Genomic DNA, 24,756 nt, shown 5'->3' with positions numbered 1-24,756 from the left:
AACAACAACAAAATAGAAATTTTTAGATCATTTGCACATGCCTTCGAGGAAGACTTTCAGGTTTCGGATCTCATCCTCTTTCTCGTTTGCTCCTGGCCTTGAGGGGAATGATTTTGCTCTGACACAGACTCCTGCCAGGTTGTCAAATAGAGGCTTAAAATCAATATGTCTTCTTGACCATGGTCCAGAGACACAATAAGCTCTTTCTCTTCATAAGCTGAATGTCTCAAGTATTTGTTATCGCGGCAAATAATCAACACATTCTACTAGAAATTTCAGGAGAGAACAGAGAACATGAGAGTGGGAGACAGCCCCTAAATAGTAAAGGAAACTCTCTCCAGTCACAAGTGTCACCGGCCACAGTACCTGATAAAGACAAGACATTATCTACACATTTCTTGGCTAAGAACAATCATGTTTAGATTCATGGCTTTTACAAGAGCCAGGAAACATAACAAAAAATCTAAAATCCCCCCAAAGTCCTACTATTTAGTATGTTTCACTACACAGGGGAGAAGACTAAACCAAAACTTCATAGGTATGTAGTATGTTCAGTAATTATAAAATCCTAGGAAGAAAGTAATGTATGATGCAGGGTTGAGAGGGATTGACACGGCCATTGAGAAAGCTTGGTGGAACAGGCAAGGGAGAGGGGAACTAAGCGTGGTCAGAGCCTTTAGATGAGAGCAAGCACGGAGGTTCTTGTGATGGAGCTGAGAGGTTCTTGGGAGGATGATAGGACATGGGCATGAGTGGGAATCTGGGGTTCATGGGAATTACTTCATGTAACACGAAAGCAACCAGAGGAACTGAAGCAGAAGTGGGCATTGGTTGAAGGGTGGCCAGGAATCAGTGATGTCAGCTGACCTCGCTATGCTATGCCTCTCTATGCCAGTGTTCAGGGCCTAAGTCCAAGCCCCAGGACAGTGGCACATACGCGCGTGTGCGCACACACACACAATTAAATTGACAGTCAATCTTTAGTAAATGCTAAAAAGACATCACATTATCTCCTGGTGTTAAACGACATCTATCTTGGTGGAATCCATTCAGCTTGTTCATCATGTCACTCTTGTTGGGGTGTTTGGTTACACTAGAAATACAAACCTGTAACGGATGCTTTCACTTAGTTTTCTAAGTGTTAATTTCCTTTTTTTATTTCTCAGATTTTTATGTTCTCCCCAGTCCCAGGGTGATTATTTCCTATTCTTTATCTGAGATATTCCTATAATGATTTAGCACATTAGTTTTCAATCTCGCTCTTCACATTTACAATAACACATCTAAGGCTACAGGTATCAATTGAGCACAGATGTAGTTGCACTCAATGATTGGCAATGTTTTATTTTTTTTCTAGGAAATCATTTTATTGAAGTATGAAATACACATTAATGCTACATTTATTGAATGCAATATTAGTTAGGGGATTGTTATTATAGCCAGGAAACCACAGATGTGATAGTGTTATTGTTTAACTAAAATATTTTCTAATCTCTACTGAGATTTGTTTATTTTTGCTCCATAAAATATACACTGCTTTGAAATACTTAAGATATATGCTAAGATATGTAATGAGTAAAGATGTTTAGTGTTATAAAGTAATTTTATTTTTAATGTTCTATGTGTGCTTGATAATGTGACTTTTATAATAATGTAGATATAGGATTTCTACATATTATCATTTCTTTTTTAAAGATGCTTGTGTTAGGCATGTTTCAAATTTCTTTTTTTTAAAAGATGTTTGTGTGACACAGACACCTAAATGAAATAATTGAGAAAGAGGAAGGATTTTATTTGGTTCTTTTCTTCAATGCTTACAGTTAAAAGTAAACTGGCTTAATCACCCAACGTCATAGGCAAAGCAAAATCTGAGGGGAGTTTGTTGCAACAGAGTCATCAATGAACAGGGCACAAAAACCCTTTTCCGGGACGTGCTAGCTGCGCTCTTCCAACTCCTGTGTTCCACTTCCCACTGCCTTTCTTTAATAGTGTCCTAGTGTGAGCCCACCAGTGGTTTAATGCATTGATTAGGGCAGGAACTCTACTGTAGCTAGGCCCTCATTATTTTATTTTTGTTCTGTTTTAGAGATAGGATCTCAGTACTTTTGCTTGGGCTGTTTTCCATCCCTGGATAGGCCTGCCTTCATCCTGCTGAGTAGTTAGATTACAGGTGTGCACCATAGTGCTTGTCTTAAACTTGTTTGGTAAGCAATTTTCCCATGTGTGTTCCTCATGAGAATATTTTCTTAGCACACAGCTCTCATCGACAATATAACACTCAGGAAGCCCAATGCAACCATCTGACCATGTAGAGGAATACCAGACATTTTTGAAACAGTCTTTCAGCACTAATTTCTGTCAAGGATAGAAAGTCTGAATTCTCTTTCCAAATTCCTTAGGAGCTAGTATAAACTACAAGCTCACATGTTTATTCAGGAAAACTGCAATGGTAATATCAATTTCCAAAATCACTGTCCTTATGGAAAACCAAAGTTTAACTTCTCTCACCATGCAGAAGCAATTCATAAATTAAGGAATGTTTTCTTCATTTTCCATATAAATATTCTCACTTAATAACATAACTGACATTTTACCTTTCTCAGGAGATCTTCTTCAGTTAACACAAGGCAGTTAACTAAATGTCGAATGCTATTTTACCAGAATCAAAGGAGTATTAATACACATCTTCTCATTGGGAAGTTAATACTCCCAGTTCATGCTGTTTATTTCACAAAGGTCATAAACAGTGGAGGAAGTATATTTTATCACGAGCTTTGGGAACTTTTTCATTTAATCAAATCTTTACTGAACAACCGCTATTTTCTAGAACCTATGAAAGGTGAGAGACTGTTAAAAGTGTAAACAATTTTTATAGGAAGAAAATAAGAATGTTGAGAGAAAAATGAGAAGGGATGTCAGGAGACAGTTATATATGCTGGTAAAATACAGACAAATCTTATGTGGATTTTTTTGTGATATATATATATATATGTCCTATCTCAACTCACCTAGCAAACTACAGGTCCTTAATTCAAACCCCACTACTGCCTAAAATCATAAGTTAAAAAAACCTAAACCACAGGCTAAAGCCTGTTTCTCTCAAAATTTTGATTTTATCCTAACTCGATATATCATTTAATCTTAGCCAAATCCCCCCCACCATTGAAGGCGATGCGTTCAATTCTAATATGTAAAATGTCACCATGCTATAAATATCACACTTAACATATCTTGAAAAAATATTAAGATCATGTTTTGTCGCATCCAAAATATCTTCCATGGGTTTCAAGAAGTTGAGCACCGGATCAAAAGAAACCAAAGGCCCAATTCAATCACTTTTATTGTTGGGCAATAATCAGAAGGCTACTTGGGGGCCGGGAGTCGGGTATCTCTGCCTCAGTGATAGCACAGTGCATGGCTCTCAGCAATACTTCCATCACATTAGGATTTGAAAATAACTACATCTCCCACACGGCTTTCTAGGTTCAAGTTGCTCCACTGGCAGAATCTGGCTATTGGTTCTATGTTTTCTCACAGAGCTGCTTTGCGTGTTAATGAGATCATGACTACTACTTCCTTTGAGCTCTTTGAACTAAGGATCTCTATAAATAAAAGACCCTATTATTTCACCACTCTTGTAACTCATTGAAGAAATGGTCCCTGAAAATACAGCCTTTCACTTGCTCTGTGTGTAAAAATCCCTGTTGCCAGCCATGGGAAGGTTTGTGGGGCATAATTACAGGAATCTATCTGTTGTGCAGGGTATTGTTCCTTAGCTCTCTGAAACATTTCTGAAGAAAAAGAGATGTGAACATACACCCACACTGAAAATGGAAGTCACTTTAACTACATGGCTGCAGCTTGCTGCTCCAAACGCCTCTTGTATGGTACTCTGAGGTTAAGAAATTGTCCCGAAAGAAAACGTATCAGGGCGTCGTCAATAACTCCACAAGTACTTTTGAGATTCCTGATGACATTCACATCTGAATCTTGTTTGGGAGATTTCTTTTGTGTTCTTTTGAATAGAGAGAGATTAAGAGCACTGGTGGCACAATTAATCTTGACAGGCCTAAGAGCTTTCTACCCTTTTCCCTTATTTCTCTTCAGTTTATAGAAGACTAATTGTTGATGATGAATAGGGACAAAATCATCATGCTAATTCATGCACTTTTCTTTATCTCCAATACTAGTATATTGCACCATAGATAAACTTTATTAATGTGACTTAAGTAAAACACATGTGTATAATTTAGAGGGGGCAAATGCTACATACAGATTTTTTTTTTTTAAGTTTCATACTAAGTATGGGAACATGTCAGAAGACTCGACTCTAATGTTTGAAAGCATTATTGTGCATTCTATGCTTCTTGCAATTCATTATAGCTTGTGTTCTTCTTTTGTGAATAACTTAAAATATTAAATGATGACTTTCACATTTATTTACTTATGTTATTCTAGTTTCTGGAAATTTATGGCTGACTATATTTATGTATTCTCTTCAGACCACTTACTGGCTTAAGTGCTCCAAAGAAGGCTTTTCAATGTTTCCTTAATTCCAATATTCCATTTCTGTAATCCTCAATATTTTGAATGCATTTGATCTAGTACTCAATCTTGTGATGGATAATCTATAATGAGACAAAACTTATGTACAAGAGTTCATTTATGTCTGAGCGCATTAAAAATACTTAAAAGTAATCAGCTTTCCAAAATCAGTTCCTAAACTCAGATAACAAGAAAGTCTACATTTCATCAACCTGATTTTGCATTTCATGCTGAAAAGCTATTTTAAAGGGCACAGAAGATAATGAATGTGAGTTTAGGAAGTAAGAATCTAAGATAACTTCGAATCCATTTTTCATTAGTATGAGTGTCACATATTTTTACTATTCTAAAACAGTACAGATGTTAGCCTTTATAATAGACAATCTGAATTTATATATCTGCTTCCTCCTTCCCTTTTTTTAATCATTATTTCTTTAACTTATTTAAATGTTGCAGTACTCTAACTTTTTTCAAATGGGAAAGTTGAATTTTTTCCTCACAATTTTCCAAGGAATTCTTCAAAATGACCAAGTTCTATACATTCCAAACATTTTCTAAATTCTGTAGTAATATGTACATAATATAGAGCAACCTGTATGAACATGTCGGCATATTATATATTTATATTTGATAAAAAATTTTACTAAATAAACCTTGTGCCCCAAAGAAAATATATTGAGCAAATTTGGGACAATGTACTACTTGTAATACTGATGTTTGTTTGGTCGGAGGATTAATAAACATATCTGCAAGAAATTTATTTTACTTATATTAAACATGATTATTGCAATGGCCCAATTTCTTACGTAATTGTGAATGAAATAGACTGCATATAAATTTAATCCATATACAAATATTAATGTGACTCTTATCAAAACACATGGTCATTAGTATGTTTTGAAATGATGCTTCTAAATAGCTTCATTTTATGGAAGGACTATTAGATTTGAAATGTCTCTAAACAACAATAATAATTAAGATGTTTATTTTTTAAATGAAAGTATTATTTTATTAACTAAAAAACTTACCATGAATGTAAACTCATGTATTTCCCCAATAGTAAGGAATTTCAGAAACACTGTGCTCTTCACCACTGATGGGAATGGACATTTCTATATATTAAATTCTAAAACATGCATATCTTTTTTCCATGTCTGCAAATTTTCTGTTTTCCACATACTTACAATCATCCTATAAAATTTTGTCTTTAACTGTGACCAGTGCACTGTCTTGTTCAGGATAACAAAGTTGTATTTATTTTAACATACTGAAACTATGCACTTATTCTATCCCCTCCTCGAATACGGAAACATATGTTGTACTTAAGGAAAGTAAATTTGTTCTTTGAATCGCATCTAAATTTATATGAAATGTGGGATAAAATGACATTTCCATCTATGCATTAAAAAAGAAAATAAGAGATGGTAAATGTGAATTAACAGAGCACTTGCTTAATAAGCAGGGGGTTCTCAGTTAAATTCTAGTTCCATTAGAAAGGAAGAAAAAAGAAATTGGAAGGAAGAAAGGAAGGAGAGAGGAAGAAAGAAAGAAAGAAATTAGAATTGGAAAAATCTAATACATTTACTCATATTCTCTTCTAATTTTCTAGTCATAAAAGTCATAACTTCTCCGTATCCTCCAAGGTAATCCTAACTGGTCTTGCCAGTCAAATGCAAACAGAAACTTCTGGCTCATAAGATCATATCTGTCGTCGTCATCATCTTCTTCTTCTTCTTCTTCTTCTTCTTCTTCTTCTTCTTCTTCTTCTTCTTCTTCTTCTTCTTCTTCTTCTTCTTCTTCTTCTCCTTCTTTTTCTTCTCCTTCTCCTTCTCCTTCTCCTTCTCCTCCTTCTCCTCCTCCTCCTTCTCCTTCTCCTCCTTCTCCTTCTCCTTCTCCTTCTTCTTCTTCTTCCTCTTTGCTTTTGTGAGTCACAAAAGCACTTATTTCCTAATGAATCTAGTAGCCTACAGCTTACAAACGTTCATGTTTATGGTGGATAAAATATACTCAATGCAAAATTTAGATGAATATCTCAGTCACATTTTCTCAAACCTTCTATATTCACATGATAATTTCTGAGTGTAAAAATACAGCATAGAGCATAAAATGTACAATAATGTGCTAGCAAATGAGATTTTATTCATGTGATTATTGATTCTTTGTCTAGAACATACTTTTCTTTATTTTGTCTGTATTTAATTGTACAAAGGGGTTTAATCTTCTTGAGCTAATCACAGAATAAGAAATATTTTATATGCTGTATAATTGGGCTTGGATTCTGTGTTTCCCTAGAAAAGTGTTACAGGATGCCTACAAAAACAATGTGGGTCAAAGTAATCAACAAGAGTTTCCAAAGGAAAACTTGAAGCCATTACTCCATAGTAAATCCTTAGTAAAGCTAAATTCACAGGAAACAATGACTACAAATCGAGTATCACAACTGTTTTTACAAGAAGAAAATAAATTAGAAATACAGATTTGGAATTACAATGCCTCTTTTGGGTGCCAGTTCGGGGGATTTGAACTGAGGGCCGAGCTCTGTTCCTGAGTGTGCTTGGCTCAAGGCTAGTGTTCTACCCTTTCTGCCCCAACTTCATTTCCAGCTTTTTGGTAGGTGAGTGCAGGTAAGAGTCTCACACACTTTCATTTGAGCTGGTTTTGAAGCATGATTCCCAGATCTCAGCTACCTGAGTAGCTAGGATATAATGGATATTTTTATATTGCCCACATATTTGGGTTGAAAAAATGAATATGAATGCTTAGGAAACTGTAAAGTTTTAAGCTTCCAGTTTTAACGTAGTTCTTATAAAAATGAAGACTGCAAATAATAGAGTAGGTATTCATATTGAATAAAAATGTGAATACTAAATGCACCACAATTTTAGTAGAGGTTTAAAACTTCAAATTTCTAAGGAGAATCATAGAAGATTTTAATAAGTGTAGTATAGCATAGTGCACTATAATAGGAGACATTACTGATGCATTTAATACTTCTATAATAAATATTTCTGAAAGATTATGGTGGCATGTATGATGGAAATAAAATAACTTATATAGCACTGATTGATACATACATTTAAGAAGATATTCTAGCATTATGAGATACCAAAAGATATCTTAATGGTAAAAAGTTAAATTGTCATTTTAGTGTAACATTAATAAAGAAAGAAATGGGGTAGAAAACTGCAAATCAACAATATATACAACCAACACAAATGCATGCATTTAGACAATAATTATACATTGCACTTCATTCAGGTGTGTGTGTGTGTGTGTGTGTGTGTGTGTGTGTGTGTAAGGTTCCTGGGGGAGGGAACCCATCACATGGTTCACGCAGAAAAGAGTTTATTATGGGGAGAGCAAACTGTGGCCTGCATAAGATGGAGGCTGGGGGAGACAGAGGGGAAGGAAAAAGAGAGAAAGAGAGAAAGGAAGCAAGAGAGAGTACGCGAGAAAGCGAAGTGAGAGAGAGAAAGGGGAGAGGGGACTTGAGTATGTGCACATACACACTGTTGTACATACACGTACAGACGCTGTCCTGCCCAATATGGAACACTGAAATTTTAACAGAATGTAAGCAGGCTTTAAATCCATACAAACAAAACACCTAATTACAAATGAAATAGTGAATGAATCTGTATTGTAAAAGGCTTTACTGATAAAACTTGAATTTTTATTTCTTTCATCTTTCTAAATATTTCATTTTCATATCTAGTGAGAAAGTATTTCTTCACACTTTTAGAGACTTAAAGTTGTACTACTTGTTGTCATCCCAGACCTGTTAACATTGCTAGATTTTCTCTTCTTCTTTGACAACTTTACACCTTACAGAATAATCCTTGCCTGGCACTGGTGGCTCACGCCTGTAACCCTAGCTACTCCAGAGGCTGAGATCTGAAGAATGAGGTTCAAAGCCAGCCAGGGCAGGAGAGAACCTGTGAGACTGGTATCACTAACTAACCACCAGCAAACAGGAAGTGGCACTGTAGCTCAAATGGGAGAGAGCTAGCTTTGAGCAAGGAGCTGAGGGACAATGCCCAGACCCTGAGTTCAAGCCCCCAAACCGACCAAAAAAATTAAACTAAGAAACTCTCCTTCAACTATGCCCTTTCAATTTCTTCCACATTCTATCCTCACTGGACTTATCTTATACCATATTAACATATTGCAATATTGGCTCAACCATAAATAAGTTTTTCCTTTTCTGTTGGTTGTCCCTACGATATCCCCCACAAAATTCAATTGGAAACTTAATCTTGCATTTCAAACTTTCATTGATTTTCCTTTTAAAAACTCTCATTATTAGTATTTCCTCCCTCCCCTTTTTTCTTAGTTATTTACATATAAGCTCAAGACTTCATTTACCCTCTCTCATTGGATTGTTGCCAACTGGAATCAGTGTCCTAGTCTGCAGTCTGTCACATCTATTTCTTCTTTGACACATTTGATCTTTCAAATCACATCAGGTTGACCACAGGCTAACAACATTGTTGGGCTGTCAATAGTCCATATAAAAAAGAACAAATCCTGTAACACTCATTCATGTTCCAAACTGTCACTCAAGTTGTGACCACAGTCAAACTCCATCTCTCAGTGTACAATTGATTAGCACCGACTCGTGATACCCTAAGATAACATGGTACAATCTATATAATATAGCTGAAGGAGAAACCATGGTTTTTATGTTTCTTCGGCAATGTCATGTTTATGTATTTTAGAACTTTTTCAGTTAGAAGTTTGATCTGCTGTTGGTTTGTACTGCTGAAAAATTTCTCGGCATTCATATATGTCAGATCTACAGACCTGCCAACTAAGTAAACGGCAAGTATTTCTTTTAGTAGATTCTGACTGAGATAAGTCTATAAAGAGATTCAGAGAATGAAGCTGAAGAACTGATATGAATGCTTTCTCACTCATTGCTCTTGCTGGAAATCTCAAAAGGTGTCGTTGCTTGGTATGAAGACTGGCATATACAGCCAAACTTCCCAAAGAAATACTTGCTGAAAATGTTGACTTATAAGACTGTATATTTAACTATAAATTTCATAACTTTTCAACAAAAATGTGTATTTCTTGCTATTTTCCAAACAGGTTACATAGATGACCCAGAACATAGCTTATAGTTTAAAAACAAAGTTGCCACAAGTAGATGAAAGTATTCTTGCAACTTGATATTGAATAATGTGACATTTATTTAGGTTCACAGATACAATCTATATAAATTTACATTTATGTAAATATATATCATGGAAAGTAATTAAATTGATAGTTTATTTTATGAAAATCTGTAGTAAGAAAGTTGATTAAACACACAGTAATGCCACCAGCACAACAATGTTCATCACAGCACAATTTGTCATAGCGAGAATCTGGAACCAACCCAGATGCCCCTCCATAGATGAATGGATCAGGAAAATGTGGTACATATACACAATGGAATTTTATGCCTCTATCAGAAAGAATGACATTGTTCCATTTGTACGGAAATGGAAGGACTTGGAAAAAGTTATACTAAGTGAAGTGAGCCAGACCCAAAGAAACATGGACTCTATGACCTCCCTTATTGGGAATAATTAGTACAGGTTTAGGCAAGCCATAGCAGAGCATCACAAGGCCCAATAGCTATACCCTTATGAACACATAAGATGATGCTAAGTGAAATGAACTCCATGTTATGGAAACAATTGATATATCACAGTTGTAACTACTTTCAACGTCCTATGTGTATGTGTAGCTTCTATTATTGATGATGTTCTTGTATCACCTTCCAGTGGTTGTACCTACACTATCTCTGTAATCTTATCTGAGTATATTGGAAACCATGTTTACTGGTATTGGAAATAGGAAATTCAAAGGGAATACCAAATTTGAGAGACACAGGGTAAAAAAAGAGAAATAACTACAAAAGCAATACTTGCAAAACTGTTTGGTGTAAGTGAACTGAACACCTGGGGGGGGAGGGAAAGGGGGGGAGGGAGGGGGGAATGAGGGAGGAGGTAACAAACAGTACAAGAAATGTATCCAATGCCCAATGTATGAAACTGTAACCTCTCTGTACATCAGTTTGATAATAAAAATTTGAGAAAAAAAAGAAAATTGATTAAACATAGTCTACTCGATCAGTGTTTTGCATATGATATTTGTCATATTAAAATTCATAATTTGACAGTGTGATTATTTTGACAGAGAATATGCTCCCAAACTCATTGGTATATTAGGACAAACAATTTGAAATTTTTCTTTTTACTCTTCCTATTTTTTTGGTATTTTCCGTAATAATGTTATTAGATTTGAAAATTTAAAAAAGAGTATCTATATTTTCAACTTAAAGTTAATAAACACATAAGACACAGAAGTCTCTGATAGATTATATTATGTATAGTTTAGTAATATTGTGCATGATGGGAATTTACCTTCTAATTTTTGTGATCATATTCAAGAGTACAAAGATTCAAAGACTCTTACTGAATACTGGCATGAGGTCAATGTTACAGGTAAATGGATTTTTTTTTAAATCATTTGTCTTTGGACAATCCAGTAATTGATGTCATCTGTAATTTGGAAGCCTGATCTCTAAAGTCACAATCACCCTGCTCTAGTTTGGGAAGAAAAAAGACTAGCACATTTTCCATAATACAGCAGTCCATGCTATACATTTATAAGTAATGGATTTGTAAATAACTGTCATAAATGACATTAATCTGATTTATAAATAATGTAAGAATTAGAAAATGGAACAGTGTTGATCAATATTGTAATTAATGCAGAGATATATTTTTGTATAGGTAGTTATTGAATAAATTAGTTTGAGTGCTAACCATGACATAAATGGCTCTGAATATATTTAGATTGTTAAGTCAATGTAAGATATTTGAGTACTGATTGCCCAGAGTCTTAATCAGTGAATAAATTACACCATGGGTGAGAAGTATCTTTGCCTTTATATATATAATGATACTCCAAAATAAAGGAAATATTCTTTTACAGAATTTGGCAGGAAACATCAGTCTAATTAAAGTTCACAAGGCCATCGTGATTCCCAATATCTCACAACTCATGATATCTTATATTTAAAGTAATATTTATTATATTCCTTCTAAAATATTCTATATTAAATATTTTAATATATTACAACCACAGATGTCCCAGCTTTTCAGTTGATTCTTGTTTCCTTCCACAGGCCTTACACCCACAGCTTACAGGTCTTTAGAAAAGTTGTCAAAGAGGAGAAATAAAGGGCAGTGAATTGTTTCCTGCAGGAAAATTAGGATATAATGTCTATTATTGTTGGACACATAATTAGAAAGGTTTTTCTTTGTGTATTAAAGACAAAATCATAGGTAAGATGCCTATGAAAGCAATTTAGAACTATTGGGGCATATTTCACCAATTTGATGACAAAGCTTCTGAGTTTCTTACTGTCCCCTAGCATTTGTCTTATGGTCAGTTTCATCTGTGGAGCTGAAAGGTAGGTGGGGAGGGGTTTTAAGATGGAACTTCACTATGTAATCCACTCTGATCTTGAATTTGTCGTGGCTCTTCTTCTGCTACCTGAATGCCAGGAATACAGTCATAAAGCTCCTCTCTTCATCTTGTTGATAGTTTTATTTGAATTAATATCATCCATTCAAAATAGTAAAGTGATTATCTACAGATCTTTTGCATTATGTCTACTTAAATATATTATTTACCAGCAAAAATTGTCCTATTCTTTGTCTGGATGTCTTAAGGCTGATTAAATTATACTACATAGAACTACATAGAACATTAGGGTAACAGAAATTTTGTCTTTCAAAACTTATTCTCAATTCTTCTGTGATGCTAGGTTTCAGTCCCCAAGAAGTGATCAAAGTCCTAGAATCTGATTTATTTATTGCTAAAGATGAAACTAATTATAAAAGTGATTGAAGTTATTTATGGGCAAATACATTTGCAATCTCAACAGATTGAATATAAAAACATTTTAATCAGTAAGTAGTAAAACACATGGCGCAAATAAATAGATATTGTGTTTGCGTGTTTTCTCCTCAGGCTTTCCTTTAATGTTGTTAAATTAATTTTAGGGAAAATGTAAATTTCCTCCAGGATGTAATTCCAAAATTTAGAACCAGTCTTATTAGTAATGTAGTCATTACATTCTGAATAGAGACTGGCTTAAGTAATTTTACTTTAATGTCATCATTTCGGTTATTTTAACACCATTTGAGCATTATGTAATTACAGTGAACTATACAATTATGTTCTATGGTATGGTTTGGTAAGTTTTACATCTAATAGTGCAATTATTTAATATGAATTGATTGTTATTTATATACCACTTAACTATATAAGAGGATCATCCCACAAAAATGGTGACTGTTGCAATCTTACTAAACGAAAAACACTTCAGTGATGGAAATGAATAGGACACATTAATGCCATACTTTTTCACTTTCTTTTTATTTCAGTTGAAATATGTAAAGCTAATAGAATAAGGCCTAGGAGATTTTTACTGATAGGTTTTATGGTACTAAATAGTACACAATGTCATCACAAAAGTAATAAAAACACTGAAGAATGTCCACATTTTGTCTCTTCCTCCTTACGATGTCTAAATATGAGTATTTTTCAGGTTTCCACTTCTGAACTCTTTCTATGATAGGTGACAAATCCTATGATATCTGTTATAAATTCACCTGACTGATAACATCTCAAACTCATATCTGCACATTTGACTTGCCAAAGCAACTTCTACTTCCTTTCTTCCTTCTTATTAGACATTCCAACATGAACATATTTCTAGTACCTTCCAGTATACCCCAAACATGAAACTCATCATTACTCCCCAAATCATTTCTCTTTTTCTCATATCCCAACGTAAGAAATGTTTATTATTCAAATAAGAACACTTCAAATAAGTATTTATTCACTGTCAGCCACCTTCCCTAGCAAAGAAGAAATTATAAGAGACTGATAACTTTTTTTTTTTTTTGCCAGTCCTGGGGCTTGGACTCAGGGCCTGAGCAGTGTCCCTGGCTTCCTTTTGCTCAAGGCTAGCACTCTTCTGCCACTTGAGCCACAGCACCACTTCTGGCCATTTTCTATATATGTGGTGCTGGGGAATCGAACCCAGGGCTTCATGTATAGGAGACAAGCGCTCTTGCCACTAGGCCATATTCCCAGCCCCTGATAACTTTTTTACCTAAGTCATAGTTATGTCTGAGATTAGTTTCTGTACTACAAAATTATATCGGGACTTGACACATTAAGCATTTACTTTATACTAAATCCTAATTTTGTTCCTGGTAATTATTTCCAATGAAATTATGTGACAAAACTTTTTCAGATTAATTTTCATAAGTGACTTTTATTGTTCTCACAAATTAATCTGAATAGCCATTGAATTTCCTTAAGAAAAAAGCATATCTCTTTGCTTATAGGAAACCTATAATTCCTTTCTTCCTAAATAGCATGGGCATTTATAATACTAATTGTTTATCTATAGCAGATAAAGAAAATAAAGTCTTCAAGCAAAATTATAAAAGTGTTGGATGCTTCACTAGCCATGAATCCAAGTGGTTATACACAAAGCCAGAAAATGTATATGAAAATGTAAATTATGAATTAGACATAAAGTCTTTGGTGCAAACATAGGATTCATTTATTTTGTGTAGTAGGTCAAGCATTTGAACTTGGTAACATGGTCAATGCCACGGAACCAGCCTCCAAAGTGTATTGAATTTGAGGAAAAGCTAGACATCTCAGATCTGGTAGCTATAACTGAACAATAAAGTAAATCCAGAAACTGAGGTCATAAATAAGAAGAGATTTTTCCATTATTGTGGCTATTTTTAATGTACTATGTGAAATTTTTTATTTCATTATTCTTTCTTATGGTTTATCCTCTGTTGTCACTGTATTTGATTTTGGTACCCTGGATATTGTATATATGCTTATCTGAATTAGGGAAGGGAAGGGGGACATTCAAACGGCGAGACAAAGGACAAAGGGAGGACCAATGCAACCTCGATACTCACAAGACAATACGTTGGAAATTACTGTACAATTTGGGGTCCGGGTGTGGGGGGAACTCGGGTATGGGAAGGTTGGAGAAAAATGAGGGAAGAGTAGCAAGTTTGACAAGAAATTGATTCACTATCTCAAATATGGAAATGTTACTTCTCTGTACATTACCTTGACAATAAAAAGAAGAAGAAAAGGAGACGGGGGAGGAGGAGGAGGGGGAGGAGGAGGAAGAAGAGGTTAAATAGTAACGTCTTAAGATTACAAAAATTAAAAATAACATTTGAATCTAGATTCAGTCTCATATATTAAGGAGCTGCTATTTCATCATTAAGCCTGAATTTATCATTGCAGAATTCCGATCAAAGAATGATGCACCAATAAAGTATATTTAGTATCTGCTATAAAATAGTTCTGAAAGAATAGAGAATATTAAAATTGAAAAAAATATTTTTTAGTAAATAGAGATAGCTACCTAACAGAAGTGATAATATTTGACCTTCAACATACAAACTTTTGAATACATAATTTGAATGTGATAATATATAGTAAAATAATTCTAAGAGTTAAACAATAAGGCATATAAACCCTAGTTGATGCATTGTTTCCTATTATGGGCAAATTAAGTTCTGTGTTTTTTATCTCTTGCTTTGGGCATTTGATTTAGTTTTAGACTAACATGGATGTTTATTCAGAGATTGTTTTCAAATCCACTTTGTGGAATCCAGTAGATATGAAAATATGCTGAATACTACAATTAACTTTGAAACATTTCTGGAGGCAATAAAAACATGTTGAGGGCCATGAAATATACCAATGATATCCTGGTGATTAAGCTTCTGTTACATTGTTATTGAACAATGTGATAATGAAAGCAGGGGAGATAGTTTTAAAGTATTGGACAGGAAATACAGATGGCTTCTCACCAGTTCATTTTGTATTTCTCACTAGTCTAGCTAGTACACCAGTGTTTCATATAGAGCAAACACAGATAATTAATCATTTCTCTTCAATTTGAATTTATTATCTTTTGGAGATGTTCATATTAATAATAAAATAACAGGAATATGATAAAACTTCTCTTATTTAACAGATTCTCCAAAAATAAATTTAAACTGATGCACTACCATTCATATTTCATGAACTTAAAAATATTATTGAGGACTTGTACAAAAGGTTATAATTCTGTAAGTCAGTCATGAGTACAATTCATCTTGATCAAACTCACCTTTTATGTTGTACATTTCTTGTTCAACTTGTTATCTCCTGAGTTTGTGTTTCTCTGAACCAGTATTGATATGTGTGAAGGACAAATAAATTCAATCAAAAGATCTCTCCATCTTCCTCAACTGTAAAGACTGAAACTTATTTATAACTTAAGTGACTTAAATGGAGCCATAAGGGTTTTGATAAATCATATTGATAAATTATTATTTGCTCTGCTAATGATAGTTTACAATGTCACTATTAATTTGGTTTAATTATCTACAAGCAGGAAGAAAAGGAAGGACTAGCTATGGATAAAGTTTCTAATTTGCTCTAAATAGTAAAAATTTGATATAATATCACCAATCAAATATTCAGATCACTAATTAAATGACAGATATCAAATGTTGGTTTTCTTATATATTAAAAGTAGTTAACTGAGGAGCACGTGTGTGTGTGTGTGTGTGTGTGTGTGTGTCTCTTTGGTTAACTTGAAACGAAGTCTTATAGACAGGTCTAAACAGCAAATCCTCTTTTAATACAGAATTCATTGTTGAATATGAGATTTTGGTACATGGAAGAAGGAATATGATTTAAAAAATAGTTAATTAGAATACTTTAGAGATGGCATAACTCTTTAACATAAAATTTTATTTAGCCAAGCAAATGTTGAATACAAGTTTTAAAAATATGAATGTAGGCAGGCACTGGTGGCTTTTGCATGTGATCCTAACTACCTAGGAAGCTGAAACCTGAGGATGGAGGTTTGAAGCCAGACTGGGCGGCCAAGTCTGTAAGACTCTTACCTTCCATTTAACTACCCAGATGTCAGGTGTGGAGCTGTGGCTCAAGTGATAAAGGGGTAACCTTGAGCATAAAAATCTCAGAGACAGTGCCCAGGCCAGGAGTTCAAGCCCCAGGATAGCACAGTGATGCTGTGGATTTGGTCTATTGTTAAGGTATCTATGTTTCATGAGTGGACATTGTGTGCAGAAACTCTCCTTCTTAGACATTGATTGTAAACAAAGGCATGTCAGTACAAACTGCATCCTGTATATAAGACTTGTATTCCTGCAAAATTACTTTTGCAAACAATTATGTATTGTTTTATTAACTCTTTAAAAAAATCAATTCATGTGGCTTTGCATAGGGAGACTTGCCAGTCTTAACAGCTAGTGAGTATTGTGTTATATGTATGGGCCCCTGTAATTGATTACCAATCCCAGGAGGTCCACTTAGCATTCGGGTCTGAGGGCCACGGCCGCAACGGTTTATGCGACACTTGTTGATGCTCTGGCCTTCCACGCTTGGGGTTTTCAAATCATTGTGTAGAACTCAGGAGAACTGCATTAGCCCAAGCCACCCCGCACTCCACACATTTTGTCTTGATCGTCAGCTGCTTTTTCTCCCCAGATATGCACACACACACACACACACACACACACACACACACACACCTTGATTAATAAGGCTGGTCAAAGATCTACTTAGCACAACTCCAATTAAATCAAATACTTTTCATTATTGAGTTTCATAATGAAAAAATATATTTTACAGAACAAAGGCAATAGTTCCCTTGTAATGTTTTTTTTTTTTCCTGAATTTTCAACAAGAAGAGGATGAGGAAGAAATGAGAAGAAGGGAGGAAAACGGAAACGGTTACTCTCTGAGCAACACTGTCAATAAACCCAAGTGCTCACATGGTTAATAAAATTAGGTGTAAAAATTGACAAACATTTACTTGTTAGATTTTTCTTTCCGTATAATGTGCAAAGAGGATTAGGAACACATTTGGGGTTAAAAGTTGAATCCAGCTAGGTGCCAGTGGCTCGTGCCTGTAATCCTATCTATTTAAGACTTTGAGATCTTAGGATCCTGGTTCAAAGCTAGCCCTGGTAGGAACGTCCATGAAACTAATTTCTAATTAACCATCCAAAAGCTAGGAGTCTAGCTGTGGTTCAAGGAGTCGCGGGCTAACCTGGAGCAAAATGGCTCAGGGCAGCACCTAGATACCTGAGATCGAGCTGCAGAATTGGCACAAGCACACGCACACGCACACACACACTAGCAATAATAATAATAATTAATAATAATAATAACAACAGATCTGTTGCTGGAACTTATGGAAGAACTCACACCATGAACTACCGTGGTGTTACCATGTCATGTTTCATGAGCTACAATTTCTCACAATTTCTGTATGGCCATATAGAATATCTTGCTATGCAATTTGAGTTTATGCTAGCTGATTTGAGGGAAGCTCAATGAAAGTGAGGGGGCTAGTTTTAATTAGATCCATGAAAATGGAGGAAATTCTTATTGCATATATCAATAGATATTATAAATAGAGACATCTAGACCAGCTTATGGATTAAATAAGATAATGGGCATAAAGTTCATTTAATTCAAATTGTACATGATATAGTTTAGAAATAACCTTCATGAATATTTTCTTTTTATAGAGCTGAGAATATTTATAAAGTACTGTATAAGCATCTACTTCTCAAGAAGCTATTTTTCTTATGTCCATACAACATGTCAGCCAATGAATAAAATTTTATTCTCAGTGCTTTTATTACTCAAAGCTGGTAATTCTTTTCACTGGATGTTTCTCATATTTTCATAGAAATGGTAGCCTCTGACCTGATACAAATGATTTCTGTTGTCCTTGTATTCTCTCTATAGAATATTTTATATATTGTGCACTATTTCAAAAAATGTATGTATGAAAGCTAAATTTAGATCTTAAAATATTTCTTAGAGCAAGTTATAGAAATATAATAAAATAGTTTTTATTGTTGAATGACTTTGAAGTCACCAAGTCTGAATTTTCAGCTCTACCATTTACTGAGGATGAGAGTTAAAATGACTTATTTCTCTCATTAAGTTTCATTTCCTGGCCCTATAAAATAACATCTCTTGTACTTACCTTAAAGATACTTTCAAGGAATGTGTGAAGAAAAATATGTATAGAGTACCTGGCACACAGTACTTATTTCATGATGGCTATTGTTTTTATCATTATTTACTATTTTAAAGTTAGCTTTTTCATAAAGTTAGACTCATGAAGAAAAGGGAATAAAGATAATATAGCCTTTTTCTTGGCTCACAGATTATTATTTTGTATGGATAATAATACTATCATTGTACACCAAGAAACAATGAGTTCTCGGTTTCATTCCGTGCCCCATTAAATAAACGGTGGTCCAGGAATTTACAATTAAGTTGTTTCATGTTTTACAAGAATGGGAACCCTAAATAGGATCCTATAAGAAAAGAGACCTGGCAGATATTGTCTTCCAAACTTCTACTCACCAAATTATAAACATCCAACAGCCAAGGACAGCTCTTTGTCATATATCTTTAATTATAATATCAATGACTTGAGCTTCCATCCTAACAATGAGATGAGGGAGAAAACACAAATAGCATGTAAGTTTATAAAGTTATTTGTCACTGGACTAAAACCAAATACACAATTGGAAACACACTTATAAAATCCATGCTTCCTGTATTCTTTAGTTTTTATTCATTCATTTGTGCATACATATACTCAGTAACTATTTTAAGTGCTATTCAATAGCATGAAACTAACCCAATCTAAGGGGATACTTAAATATATACATCAAGTTTTGATGATGATCACGTTTTGTAGGTATTTTTAATATTTTATTTGTGCTATTGGTTATTATTTTATTATTACATAGAGCATGTGTATTTTAAATTTCTGGAAGTGAATACTATGTCACAGTACATTGTTCCGGATAAGTTATTGCTCTTTTCCATCTTTCTTACTGAGACAATCTACTAACTGTTTCTTGCCATCAATCTCGGTTATCCCCTCTTGATCAGTTATTATAAAAGTACATCCAGGATCACTGAGACAGCTAAGGTGATGTCAGCTCATGCACATAATCCTACATCAGCTTCCTTGCATCCTAAATTATGCAAATATTCTTACTCTTCACTTATGTTTTATCATTTTTTTCTTTTTTATTGTCAAGGTGATATACAGAATGGGTACAGTTAAATAAGTCAGATATTGAATATATTTCTTTTTGAACAGCGGTGCCTCCTCCCTCATTTTCTCTGCCTTTTCCCTCCGGGCCTCTCTCCCTCCCAAGCTGCAAAGTTCATTTCCAGCATGGTGTGTAGTGAGTATCACTGCTGAATTAGCTCACCCTTTGTCCCACCATTTCTGTGCTTCCCCTAGCCCTTCCCAAGCCAGATACACTTACATTCAAGACAAAAGGTACAGAAATAAAAAAAAAAAACAGAGACAAAAGAGGAAAATGAGAAAAATAAACTCGTTTCCATTTCTTTTTCCTTTTTTTTTTTTTTTTTTGTGCATGGATGGCCTTTATTGGTTGCAACAGTAACGTGAAGGGAGGAAACACGTCTACTCTCCATCACGGGGTGGAACCCACAGACCAAGTCTTCCTTCCTCTTGCTTCCGTTTCTTAGAGCTCATTCTGATAAGCATCATTTTATATGATCATATGCACATATAGCTCTTGAGCCCTGTGATCCTCTCCTGAGTGAATCAGAATTAAGGATGTAGGAAATCCCAGATCAAGTTTTGCTGTGTTATCCTTACTTGCTTTCACTAAATCCAATTAGTGCACAAGACTTTCCCCGGATTTCAGATCTTTCAGGAACCTTTTCCTCCCTGATAAAACAAGAGGCTTTGGTAAGAGTTTCCTAGACTTCACATTGGTTGCTTCCATCTAATACTTGCCAGAGTTAAATACATCCTTGTACCCACATCAATTTTCCTTAGCTTGTAAGCTGTTTAATAGCATTCTGTTTATCCAATTGTGCAGGCCCTAACTTCAAACACAGATAGTGCATAATGTTTATTAAAAAAAAATTGAATGAACTATTGTAATCTTCTGCTAGGACTGTCCTGGATCAATAGCTATGTCCATATGAACACATAAGATGATGCTAAGTGAAATGTACTCCAAGTTATGGAAACAAGTGGTTTATCATTGTTGTTGTTATTTTCAACATACCATGTGAAATTATGCCCTTATTCTTTTGTTTTTCTTTCCCATGGTTTTACCCCTGATATCATTGTAACTGATTGTAGTGCCTTGGATATTGTACATGCGTGTGTATTGGAACTCCCTAGGAATAACAAAATGGAGAGACAAAGGATAAAAGACAAACCAATGCAACAACAATACTTATAAAACTATATGGTATAAACCAACTATACAACTCATGGGCGTGATGGGGGATGGGGGGAAATGAAGGGGAGGTAACAAGTTGGATAAGACATGTACTCACTGCCTTCCATGTGAAACTGTAACCCCTCTGTACATTGTTTTAACAAAAAAGAAATGAAACAAAGAAAAAAATTGAATGAAAACCATAGAAATAGGATAATGTTCTAGTAAATTATGAAAGTTTACAGTTCTTTATCTAAAACCCTTTTAAACTAATGTGTGTTCAATCTTAGCACTGTTTAGACACATATGTTGAGAATTGTAGTATAGTATAAGTACTATTGACTATATTATAATCCATTCTCCAGAGAAACAGTAATAGAATTATTATTTTTTTCTTGCAAAACACATGGCAGTTGTCTCCAAGTGGGCTAAACAAATACCAGTAAACTGTCACATAACAAATTGGAATAAATGGGTGCCAATAAGCAGCCACGCTCTGTTTAGGTCAGATTTTTCTACCAAATTAGTTTCAGTTCAATCTATTTGGCTGTCAAATGAGTTAATTTTTTTTAAAAATATATAAAAATAAAATACAAAAGAGAAAAGGAGGTGGTGGGTACCAGAAGGACTGAGAACCTCTAGCATACACGAATCAAAGTAGTGAAGGATGTATGGAAAACATTGGCAATGTGAATATTGAAAAAGTAACTTCTCACACATAGAAAAGAATGTATTACTCTTCATCAGATGCTAAAAGGCCTACAACAGACCACTGATTATCAACACCATTTGAAAGGTGCAAATGAATAAGCAAAAAGACATGCTGATCTTATGAAAGAAAAATTGTTATAATGTCATGAACAAGAATATAAGAACAATATTTCCAAACTTCTGAGGGAAATGAAAACCAACGAAGCCTGGGTGCCAGTGGCTCACGCCTGTAGTCCTAGGCTGAGATCTAAGGAACATGGTTTGATGCCAATCCCAGGCAGGAAAGTCTGTGAGACTCTCATCTTCATTAAACTACTCAGAAAAGACAAGTTGTCCTGTGGCTCAAGTGGTAGAGCACAGTAGACTTGAGTAGAAACTGACAGGGCCCAATGCAAGTTAAAGGCCTAGCAAAAACAAGCCAACAAACAAAACACCAGAGAAGAGGTACATATGATGGAAATGAGCAAGCTTTATCAGGATTTGAAAAAAAAAATGAATTAAATGAAGAAAAACACAGAGAACGAACGAAGACGAAGGAGATGGAGATTTCAGAGTTAAGAACAAAGTCGTGAGCTCAAGAAAATGAAAAACAAAACAAAATAATTGAAACTACATTTGGAGTTCCATGCCAAGGTAGCAAGAGTGTTCAGAGTAAATCAAAATCATCTGTGGATGCTACTATTTTGCCGCCGTTTCTACAGAAGGAAGCTTCAGCAATTTCAGGACGAAAAAGGGAGAGTGTAATTCTTTGTAATGTCATCTGAGATTTAAGCAATGCCTTCCTTTCTTTCCCTCCCTCTTCTTCCCTCTCTCCTTCTCTCTGTCTGCCATCTCTGTCTGACCCATACTTGTTTTTTTCCCCCTGTCCTGATCCTATGAACGCTGGGCCTGTGCACTGTCCTTAAGCAACTTTTGCTCAAGGCTAGCACTCTATTAATTAAGCTACATGCAGTACTCCCAGCTTTTTCTGTGATGAATTGGAGATAAGATTCTCATAGAATTTCCTGCCCCAGCTGGCTTTGAACTGCAATCCCAAGATCTCAGCCTCCTTAGTAGCTAGGATTATAGGCTAGAGCCACTGGCTCCTGGCTAAAGTAACACCTTTCGTTGGCAAAAATTTTAACTGAAAGCATGAAAGGTTTTCAGCACACCCGTTAATTTATTTAATAGGTCAAACAATTTAGAAATTTACTTATCTTTTCAGTATAAATATCCTGCCTAGATAGTAATATAATAATAAAAAGAGGCATCTTAAAAATGCAGAAATAACAAAAATAAATGAATAATAGAAATAAAATTTTGGTTTCTAGAATGTTTTTGATTTGACAGTTGCAGTGTAGGAATTATGAATCTTTGTATTTATGGATTTTGCAACAATCTAGTAGTTTCTTAGCTTTCACACATTTCAAATATGCTCATTTTCTAAGTATATAAATATGCTCTATATTTCCTGACAGTGTATTGTCTAAGAAAGTTTATGATTTATGAATCACAGCATTGCTTGGATTTATACTTTTCCTACTCAATTTATGTTTTCAAGAATATTCTCTAAGTAGCACATGAAAATACCTTAATGTTTCTTCTTTAATTTTATTATTATTTTATCTTGACATTGAATATATGTCATCTTTAGAACATTTTAGTTATTTGTATTTCAATAACTACATATAGAAGTAGGTGGTATTTCTATTATTGTAAGGCCAATATTTCAAAATTAGATTCTGAAAGGTTTCTTTGAATACATCTCAATTTGTTTCTCTAAGATAGTTACTGTTTAAATTTATATATTTCCTCAAAATTAACTCATCATATGAAATGAGAGGTAATTTGCAGGACACAGCAATGCTCCTGGTGGATTCCACTCAATTGGAACAGTTCCCTTTACACCTAAGTTTCAGTCTATGTAACATCCCTATACATGAGACCAACGGAAAGAATTTGAGCTGGTTACCCTTCCCCTCATGCTATAGCTTCTCGCCACCAATCTTGCTGCTGAGCTGTGTACACATTGCAATGTGATACAGTGGTTGGGAAGCAGCCAGCTAACAGGGAATTGCAGTAATCAAGTTGTTGAGGAAAAAAAAATCAATGTACCAAACAGACTTTCAATCTTATTATCAGACTGATACAGATAGAGAAGATTGCTGGGCTTCTTCTGCCAGCCTGGGCATGGGTAGGAGGGAGGAGAAGAGGGAGGAGAAGAAAAATGACTTCATTGTGTCAAAGGAAGTGATATCACACAAGTCTAAATAAATCCTAATACAAAAATTGAAATTGATCAAACTCCATCCTTTCAAATATAAATGAAATGACCATCAATTACCAAGTATATTATGTGAATTAATAAAGCATTTTAATTATCTGTGTTCAAATAATGCTCTAAAACTATGTGCCATTCAAGAAAAATAGTATAGTATATAATGTTCAAAGTATAGGTGAATATTAATGAGATACTATAGATGATTTGGTTAGCAACATTTTTCATTTAGAATAGCTTGGAGGAGGGGGGAATGAAGGAGGAGGTAACAAACAGTACAAGAAATGTACCCAATGCCTAACGCATGAAACTGTAATCTCTCTGTACATCACTTTGACAATAAATAAGAAAAAAATACCAATAAAGGATACACTCAGATAAAAAAAAATCAAACCAAGTAGATATGGATTCTTTCCTTCAGTAGCAAACTTTGTTTCTAGGAGGAAAATACAAAAGGGAATTTGATGAAGAAGGATTAAGAAGAGAGGAAACTGGAATGAAAAGGCAAGTAGATTATACACACAAAGTGATGGGGACTGTTCTCTGGGGGTGGGACTGCTGAGCTTCAATCAATCTGGGGCTGCTCTTGAAATGCAGGCATACGTTTCCAAGCATTATATTAAAATTTCATGATCAATAACGCTGAAAGCTGCAAAACATACAAGCAAAATAAGTGCTGACAATTCACCAGCATATGAATTTAATAAAATGTCATCCTCCAGCTTCAGGAGCAGTGCCAGGATACGAGGGCCATCTGATTAGAATCTGTCAAATGAATCTCCATTTGTCAGGTAATAATAAACTCAGGACAGTACCTTTTGTCCTGGGTTGTGTTTGTTCTCCAAAACACAGCAGACAATT

The 24,756-nt window shown here is 34.6% G+C and overlaps 1 non-coding gene and 1 pseudogene across 1 annotated transcript; both read left to right on the top strand.

The window, feature by feature from the left end:
- Positions 1–22,382, top strand: part of LOC125365025 — a 43,104-nt pseudogene extending 20,722 nt beyond the window's left edge.
- LOC125365093 lies at positions 16,219–16,344 on the top strand. Its single transcript, XR_007213643.1, has one exon. It is a non-coding gene; the product is annotated as a small nucleolar RNA SNORA40 (small nucleolar RNA).
- Positions 22,383–24,756: the final 2,374 nt, after the last annotated feature.

This window comes from Perognathus longimembris, chromosome 16 (assembly GCF_023159225.1).
Source record: "Perognathus longimembris pacificus isolate PPM17 chromosome 16, ASM2315922v1, whole genome shotgun sequence".
Taxonomy (NCBI): domain Eukaryota; kingdom Metazoa; phylum Chordata; class Mammalia; order Rodentia; family Heteromyidae; genus Perognathus; species Perognathus longimembris.
Note: the sequence above shows the minus strand (reverse complement) of the source record. Positions and strands in the feature narration are given on the sequence as shown.